We start from the raw sequence: 10,072 nt of genomic DNA, 5'->3' as shown, positions 1-10,072 counted from the left end.
ACTGCCATGAAAATTAGACTGTTCATTTGTTTGTAAGTGAGCAAACTTACAAATTATTATTTCCCCAACTGTGTGTGTGAATACAGCAGTGTGGTGTGTCAATATGTGCGTCAGATATTGCTCTCAGTTCCTCAGAGATAAAGAGAAGAGCATTTTATTATAACAAATCTTCACACAAACATACACTCGCCGCCATTTTGTAAAGTACACCTATTCAACTAGTTGTTTTTTTAAAAATATCTAATCAGCCAATCATATGGCAGCAACTGTATACATTTAGGCATGTAGACACAGGTAAGATGATCTAATAAATTTCAGACTGAACATCAGAATGGGTGATTTAAGTGACTTTGAAAATGGTTGTTGGTGCCAGACAGGCTGGAGTAATTGTGGGGTTTTCCCACACAGCCATCTCTAGGCTTTACAGAGAGTGGTCCAAAGAAGATAAATTCTCTGGGCAAAAATGCCACGTTGATGCCAGAGGTCAGATGAAAGTGGCTGAAATGCTTCGAACTGGAGAGATTCAAAAGTGGCCAATGGTTTGCCGCTCCGGCAGTTGTGGCATATGCTGGTGCTGCAACGGTCTGATGCATTTTGAGGGTCAGTCTCATCAGCTACATTCCCCTCCAACAGTACTGGAACAGTGAGGCCATTCCTTTTATTTTTGCTGTAGACTGGAAACATTCGGGTTTGACCTTAAAAGATGAACATGAGACAAAAGAGCAACATCTCAGCTTTTATTTCCAGGTATTTACATCTGGATCTGATACACACTTCATAGTCCCTTCTGTCTGAAGCCAGCCATTTGTCTTGTGAGCAAATGTTTTGAAACAGATAAAATAGATTAGAGTGAATAAGACTTCATAGTTAGCTGAAAATCCTTTGCTTGCAATAACTGCATCAAGCCTGTGACCCACTGACATCACTAAACAATGAGCATTCTTCTTTTGTGATGCTTTTCCAGCTTTCACTGCAGCCTCTTTCAGTTGTTTGGTCTTTCTTGTGTGTGTGTGTGTGTGGGGTGTTCCTCCCTTCAGTCTCCTCTTTCTCAGGTAAAATGCTCTGTAGGGTTTAAGTCTGGAGACTGACGAGGCCGTCTAAAACCTTCCACTTCCTGTCCCCGATGACCTCCTTTGTAGTTTTGTGTGTTTTGGGCCGTTATGCTGAATGATGAAGGATCACCCAATCAGTTTGGTTGCATCTCTTTTTACACTGACAGACAAAATGTTTCTGTAGACTTCTGAGTTCATTGTACTGCTGCCATCATGTGTGACATCATCAATGAAGATTAATGAGCCCATCCCAGAAGAAGCCACAAAAGCCATGACATCACCTCCACTGTGTTTCACGGATATGTTGCAGTACTTTTGGAGGGGAGTGTACTACCACTCTGTTAACAGCTTGTTTGTACACAGGAAACAAGTTTATGTTGGTTTTGTCTCACTCTGCATGTCTGCAAACATGCCAGGAGGGGGAACTAAAATCCTTTTTTTACCACTGTATATGATTTAGGGCTACCCAAACATTTCTATCAGGAATCAGGACCACTTCAAGTTTGCCTTCTTGTGCGTTCGAGTCCAAAATAATGTGGTAAAAGTTACTTTTGCATCAGCTTATGTATTGAATAAAGCACAGACTGTGTGGGCAGTTTTCAAACCATTGTCCTTTATTAATCAAATAAAATGTAAATAAAAGGGTCACCTGCTGCTGTTGGCTGGTCAGACACTGCTCTCAGACGATGGAGCAGTGCTCTCCAGGGGTCAGCCACTTACCGTGTTAGAGAAGCAGCGGCTGCACGGCTTCTGGATGACAAATTCCTGGAGTTTCTCACCAAGAGGAAGAGTCACAGAGGACAGCAGCAGTATAAAGATGTTATGTTTAGCTTAGAGCTGCGCTCTTCTGGGGAGGCAGCTGGCTGGGAAGGCCTGTGTCTCCCTGAACAAGACTGCCCACATGTACATGTGATATCTTCTGATTCTTTAATATATGAAATGTTATCATTTTATCATTGAAGTGTTTTAGGTGTCTTCCTTCACGAATAAAAAACAGGCACTGACAAGAAACCATTAAATATGAAATGAAGACTCTGAGAAAGAATGACCATTGTTTTAAATGTGTGTTTTCTCCCAGGTTGTTGGCACCCCACCTGCCATGACCCTGCGCCCCACACTCTGAGAAACATTGATTTAAGCTAACATTCATCCTGCTGTTCCAGGTCTCTGTAAGGCCGAATAAATCAATATGTTGATCGATTTCTGTACTAATTTACTGTAAACGGACAAAAAGAAGAAAAGCCTACCTTAAATTCAACTCTTTTTGTTTTTAGTAAAGTACTGTCACAGATCATACAGTCCTCAGTGGCAGCAACTTGGGGTTCAGTATCGTGCCCAAGGATACTTTGGCATGCAGACTGGAGCAGCCAGGAATCAAACCACCAACCTTTCAATTTGTACAGTAGATGACCTGCTCGACCTCCTGAGCCACAGCCACCCCAGTGAATAACATGACTTTTTTGAGTGTCCAGGTGAACCATTCACACCCACATTCACACCTACAGGGTACTTAAAATCATCAGTTAACCTAACCCCACTAATGTTTTGGTGAATTGACTTTCTGGACCAGAAGCAACCACAGGTTTTTTGCAACTTTCATATTTGTGTGGTAAACATTTAGCCTAACAGAGACTGTAATCAAAGAGAAATAAGTCAACATACACACAGCAGTAATTTTAGATGGCCTTTATTATCACCATATCTAATTACACTTTGTTTTCAAGGGCAAACAAACAGGTTGGAAAGAGAAAGTAAAGAAAAAGTAAAGGGGCAGTTATCTGCTGAAACTGGTTGGGGGGGTGAAAGGAAAAGAAAAAGGAGAGAGAGAGAAGAAAGGGATAATGAAGATGTGCTTAGGCAGAGAGGAGAGGGGAAACTAAAGGGGTTAAAGGTCAATGAAGGCAGGGCTAATTTTGTCCAGCAAAGTTTCTCCAGAAAAACTTGAATCTCTTTTTCTTTCTCAGGATGCGTTCTTGCAGCTCTTTGTGTTGCAGTATGACGTTCTGGAGGTCACTGATGCTCTCAGCTTTCTGCTTCTCCAGTTTCTCACACCTTTTCTCGAGCTCTTCACATTTTTCCTGTTTCTCAGCATGCTTTTCTTCCAGCTCTTTGTACTTGGCTTGATGTACATCCTGTGCCTCGTGCATGTTTTTATTACTTTGCTGTACTTGTTCTTGTAATTCTTGATTTCTCCTGTGCACTTCTTGCAGTGTACACTCCATGTCTGTATGTATTTTCTCCTGTTGTCCTCTCTCCTCTTGCAGCTCTCTATGTGATTCTTCTACTTGTTCCTTTTCTTTAAGCAGCTCTGTATTTCTGTTCAGGGCGTAGTTAAACATTACGTGTAAGCCTTCATTTTCTTCCTTCATGGCTTTGAGCTTGCCTTGCGTCTCCTTGTTCATCTTTTTCAACTCATAGAAGTTGCATTGGACTTCTGTGTGTTTCATTTGCTCTTCTCTCTTCTCATTCAGTATTTGCGTGTTTCTTTTCAAAGCTTCGTCAAGCAAAACTTTCAAGCCTTCATTTATTTTCTCACTTTCTTGAAGTTTACACTGCAGCTTTCTGTGTTTGGCTTCTAGTTCATCTTTTTCTTTAAGCATGTCTGTATTTCTTTGCAGTGTTTCATCAAACAACACTTGCAGCTCTTGATTTTTCTGCTCTGAAACTTGGAGCTTTTTGAACATGTCCTTGACTACAACATTGCAGTGTTGGTTCAAGTGTGCAATGTGTTGCTGTGCTTGACGAAACATTTCTTGCCAATAACATTCACTTGAGATCTGCACGTTGACCTGGTTCTGCATATTCTGAACTTCTTGGTTTTGTGTTTTCACTGGAAGTTCATTGCAGATGTCTCCTGGTGCCTCATTTTGGGCCTCCATGTCTCTTTTTGTCTCTTCCAGAGGACATTTCTCCTCCTGCATACTGTGGTCTGATGCATTTCTGAGGGATTCAGCATCAGTGTCAAGTGGGACATCTGACTGATAACCCCAGTAATAGATATCTGTGGCAGGGTCAATTGAGACTTCTGGTAGATCTCCCCACTCAAGTGGAATTTCTGACAGCTCACCACAGTCAAGGGAGTCGGTGTTACCGTGCTCTCTTGGGTGCAGAGACATGTTGTGATCTCGATTGATTGACTCTGCTACAGATTCAGATGTTTCCAAACGTGTCTTAATCGATCTCAAACTGTTGACTGCTGCTAAAGTGAATGCTGCAAACAAAATGGCTTCTAGTCTGTTTCTCCTGCTGTAACAATTGTAACAATATGAGAGTTCCTCATGAGCTCAACATTCCATATGCATTCATTCATATATAAACAAGGAATAATTCATAGGGCTGAATAGGGCCTATTAATTCTGATGAAATGTTCTGATGAGGCTGTTAGTTGTACATGCCAATATTTGTTTATTCAGGTGTGGGAACAGTGGGTCAGAGGGTGCTCTTCAGGACTGTTAAATGAAGGTGGTGAGATGTACTGGATTAATCCCTGTGCAAAGATATGTTAGGTCAGATTACTGGACTGAGCACATCCGCCTCTTGTGAGGTCTGTCTAAAGAAGACTAACAAACATTCAGTGCAGCATCCTGAGAAGATGGATGTGAGGACAGAAGCACACAAACATGTAGTTGTAGTGAGCTGCCAGTAGTGTTAGATGGATTTGTTCCTCTAACTCGTGTCTGTCTCTCTGTCAGCCCTGTGACACATTGGTGACCTGTCCAGGGTGAACCTGCCTGTGCCTGCTGGGATAGGCTCCAGCCCTCCACCCACACCCTGACAATCAAATGTGGACAGACTAACTTCTGTTTTAGATTCATTTTATCATCTAGTGTGTTCTTGTGTCATTTTAACTTCGAGCGTGTTCCTGGATTTGTGGCATTAATATTAGAGCTAGCCATCTTACTTACAGAATTCCTTCCATGAGCCATCGCCCCTGAGATTATTCCTATATTTATTATATTATCAATATTATTTGAAGAATGACAGTCACGGTCAGTTTTCTTCTTTTACACTGAAAATATATTGAGAAGTTAAAGAATCCATTCATCCTCTTTCTTAATTGCTTGCCCAGCTAGTGGAGCTCTGCAGTGTATTCCTGACACAGGGAACTAGGGGGGTACACCCTGGACAGGCTGCCAGTCTGTTGCGATGTGTTGAGCAATGTATTCATATTTAATTGAAAAATTAATCAATGATTTTCAATAAATTGAAATAAACTGTCCAGGTGGGTCAGTGGGAGCAGAAGCCCTCTGCTGATGCACAGGCTCTGATCAGCAACATCCAGCAAGACCCACACAGCCTCTGCCTGCTGGAGCTTTCTGTTTGCCTGTGACTGGAGAGTCAGGTTTGTGTTGGGGGGGTTGCAGCTCCCTGTGCTGGAGAAACTGCTTCACACCTGCAGAGGTCAGTCAGTTTGCAGAGGTCACTGAAACCCTCCCACCCTGACTTTCATGTGTCTGATCTTATCTGAAGCAGCAATGTTTCAGTGGCTGCTGCTTATACCACAGGCTAACACACTCTACAGGTCTCTGATGGGCTCCTTCAACAAAGATGTTTCGTAGATGCTGGTCTGCAGTTTGATGCTCTGCATCTCCAAAGTTTGTTCCTTGTTTATATTCATTCATACATACACAGTAATGTGATATCTAGTAATAGTATAACTGTGACAACCTGGTGCCCTTCATTTATGAAGAGTAAATATTGGAGTATGAATGTTGGACCCTGTGTGTCTGTGTTCTCTGGGCTTTTCTGACCTCTTTTTGCAGGGTCAGAAAACAAAATCACAATGACTGTACATGTTTCTTTCTCAGGTGATGTGATTGTGAGGAAGCAAAGCTCAGGAAAAATGAATCCCTGCAGTCCTGTTCTTTCAGCTCCAAGCCTGCTCAGGTCAGTCACAGTTACAGAACACTGTAACGAGTGCAACAACTGAGGTATAAAGTGTTTGATTAGAACAGATGGAAAAGATTTTAATCTTAGGTACCTTCAACATGCCGAGCTCACAGAAACAGGAGAACAAAACTACCCTGATGTTTGTCACCATCAGCCAAGAAGAGCACAATAAAGTAATGACTAATGTGACTTTGGCCACAGTTCCACAATAATAATTATGCTCATAATTGATTGTTCCCATATATAAAATACTTGCAACGGTATAAAAGTCTGCAAAAGGCTTTTTTCCTTCTAACATCTGTAGCATCACCCTTACATGAGTCACATATGGGTAATTAGGTTCATAGCTTAATTGGAGTATTACTATTTTTAATATTCAAAGTATCGTAAATTACAGTGGAGATAATTCTTATATATTATGAGTTACTGCTTGAGCAATCTGTACAAAAACATCTACAGGAAAAAGGGAAAACCGAGCATCGAGAGACGGGACAAACAGTTAATGCTGGGTAGCCGTGGGTACAGACACACGATGAGGGAAAAGTGGGAGGTGGAGAAAAAAGCTCAGTGCATCAGGGGACATTCCCAACACTCTTGGCCTATAGTAGTGTAACTAGGGGAGGTGGGGGTGTTCAGGGTCACCTGATCCAGTCCTAACTATAAGCTTTATCATAAAGGAAAGTTTTCAGCCTGATCTTAAAAATAGAGAGGGTGTCTGTCTCCTGAATCCAAGCTGGGAGCTGGTTCCACAGAAGAGGGACCTGAAAGAAAATGATATCATACTGTGTTCATTCAGAATCAGGAGCTGCTGCACCACCCAACATCTCACTGTCCACGATTATGAAATGCTGCCACCTGTCCAGATGGTGACAGCATGGACAGACTGTGGTCCTTCCCTGAAGAACTGCAGGAGTCACAGAGGAGATGAGTCCATCTCACTGTCTGGACCTGCTGACTGATGTTCTTCTGCACTGCAGGTGTAGCACAGCACTTACAGGCTGCTAACATCTGAATCTTTGAATAACACAGTAACCAAGCAATACCTGTTACTGTTGTCTAATAAGTCTTTAATATTATTACCTGCTGCCCATCTTAGATGAAGTGTTCATATAAACATGGATGAAAAAGATGGAAGAATCTGAGCTGAACTTCCTGTTTCCTGCCACAGATGCTGAGTATGACCTCAGAGGCCAGCTGGTCTGCAGAGTTACAAGTGAATCCAGGCAGAGGGCGGTCTGCCTGCAGCTTAGAAGAAAACATGCAGGTAAAGTGATGTGGATCAGTGGATAACCCTGTCAGCACTTTCAAATGAGATCCTGTCAGAGAGAGACAGTCTGAGCCGTTTTAGCCTCACAAGAAGGACAAAAATGAAGATCCAACTTTGACCATAATACAAATGAATCACTGCTGTGTGTTTTCAGACTCAGATGGGCAGGATCTCAGCATCAGACTGTCCAAACAGGCTCCAGCTTCAACAGCAGACTGAGACAGAAACAAGAGAAAACAGCAGCTTCAGTGGGCTCCACAGGTGAGCGTGTTCCTGCACCAATCAGCATCTGTTCTCTGTCGCTCTGTGTGCTTTAATAAATGTAGTATTGATAAGTACAGTAACCTAATCATAGTAACCTTGCAGCAGTCACTCGAAACTTCTACTTTCTAACTGCCTGGCTGCTGCCTGCCACTCATTTTAGTAACCACGTGGTAACAGGCCTGAACCTCTGCTTCCTTTATTCCCCTCAAGGTCAAAGGTGACGTTTCAAGGGGTCTTCAAAGAAGAAGTGACTGATGTCCTGCATCGATCACAGCGATTATAAAGATGACAGCGAGAGCAGCTACGACTGTAAAAGTCTGACCACGACTGTTTTGCTGCTTCCTGATTATTATTAATGAATGTTTGTGTCTTTTGTCATTAATTCTTTTGTCGTCATTTGTTACACACAAAACTGACCAAACTCAGTTTGTGTGATTTCATTTTTACAGGCTACACTCACTGCACACAAGAAAACACTCATTTTAGTCACTGATGACTCAGTGACTTTATAAAAGCTTTTATAGTCCAGCCTTTGACTGTGAACACTTACCATTTTGTACCTGTACAGCATGGTTTTGTACATGTATGAGATGTTTTAATGTTGAAGTCATTTCCTGATTCATTTTGTGATCTTTGTTGGTTTTCTCTGCTTTGGAGCTGATTGTGAGTCAGTGTGTAACCTCACCTGCTTCCCTTTGTTCCACATGACTTTTAAGTTTTTTGATTTCTGTTTATTTCAATTTGTGTTTGATTTTGATCTGTGTTGTGTGACCCTTGCAGACTGTTTTGTGGACTGCTCGCCTCGCTGTGTGTAACCATTGCCTGTTTTTGACTAAAGATTTGGATTTCAGACTTTTACCGTCTCTGTGTGTCCTTTGAGTCCTCTTCCTCTGAGTGAGGCACATACACACGTTTGAATTCAATAACTCAGCTTTGCTGCTGTTTTCAGCTGTGGTCAGCAGCAGTGACTCACAGCAGGTTTGAGAAAGGAAACTCACTTTTATAAAGTGATTATAGTTGGGACTGTTGGGATAATAACAGTGTTTTTATGCTTTTATTATTGAGTTATTACCTTTCAAACATACATGAGCTCAAATGATAAAGTTCTGTATAAAGCAGGAGCTGTGAAAAAATCCTTCTGGGATTATACACAATATGATATTAATAAAGTATGAAATCTTTAGTAAAATATTAGAAAAATATGCTCGTATGCTATTGATAACACTGTCAGTCAAATTCATGCACAATTTTTTATTGTTTTTCCACCTGCTTCATCAAACCTCAGCAGTAAACATATATGAAGGCAGCAGCTGACACAGTAACAGTGAGCGCAGCGCACTGTGCAGTCTAAACTCTGCTCTGATTAATTATATGAATGTACAGCGAGTCAATCAGGATTGTGAAACGTCAGCTGCAGAGCCCCCAGTCTCCATCATCAGAGCCCTGCCCGGTTCATTTTCCATTTTATAAACAATACTTTAGAGGTTTTCGTGAAGTCACACTGTGACAGTGACGTGCATATTAGTGTGTGTGTCATCAATGGATATAAAAGGCCTTTTCTTAAAGGATAAAGTGGTGTTTGAGCCACAGTTACAGCTAGCAGCAGGAACCGGAAGCGCCAGGTTAGCCTAAGAAGCTACTGAGGCGTCCATGACAACCACCATAGCAACAGCCTTTTAAGACCGTTTTAAAAACATCCTCAGAGTTCAAACGAACAAAAATACATGATTTGAAACAATTACAGCTGCAGAGCTGCGGCGGCATCTTTAAACGTTGTTTACATAGATGATCGTGAATGATACGATGTAGCTAGCAGTGTAGCTAGCAGTGAATGAGGTGACGTCATTGTGTGCGCATTTCACAGCTGTCTGTCTCAGTCTGTTGTTGACATTTCACAGCCGTCACCTGAATATTACTCCAATTAACATGTGTTTACTTTCTCTGGACCAGGGGTCTCCAAACTTGCGGTCCGCGGGCCGCATCCGGCCCCGCCCACTTCCGGTCCGTGAATTGATGTCAAAAATAACATACAGTTTTGCCCTTTAAGTTACTTTTTTGACATTTCGCTTAACCCTCTTAATTGGAGGGGAAGGTCTTTTCCTCTTTGTTCCGAGAGCGCTCAGAGGATGGTTTCCCCTTGCTGCAAGTAAAAATAAGAGTTGCGTGCTTTGTTCCATGTTTTATAAAATGATCTGAATCTATCAGTTCCAATATCAGTTTCATTGATTACTAATAATGGTCCACATCATCCATTCTCATTTAAATTTCCTCATAGAGGATGCCCTTTAATAATAATGATAAAATCTGCTCACATTTCTTCAAATCTTCTTCTGGCACATGAAGAAGAAGCAACTAAATCTCCATCATCATCATCATAACCTCTCTAATCATCATCTCTTCTCTAATTTCTGCTGATCACCCACATTTATTTATTTTCAGATGCAGTTTCAGACACAGTGATATTACACAGCAGATCTGACTACATTGAATATATCAGCAATATGATTACATATGAAATGACTTAAAGTATAAAAATATGTAACTCTATGAAGTAAAGCAGGGTAATAATATTGAAGATATTGACTGTAAAATCAAATGT

The sequence above is a fragment of the Archocentrus centrarchus genome, unplaced genomic scaffold, assembly GCF_007364275.1.
Source record: "Archocentrus centrarchus isolate MPI-CPG fArcCen1 unplaced genomic scaffold, fArcCen1 scaffold_24_ctg1, whole genome shotgun sequence".
NCBI classification, from domain to species: Eukaryota; Metazoa; Chordata; class Actinopteri; order Cichliformes; family Cichlidae; genus Archocentrus; species Archocentrus centrarchus.
This window is presented reverse-complemented; position numbering follows the sequence as displayed.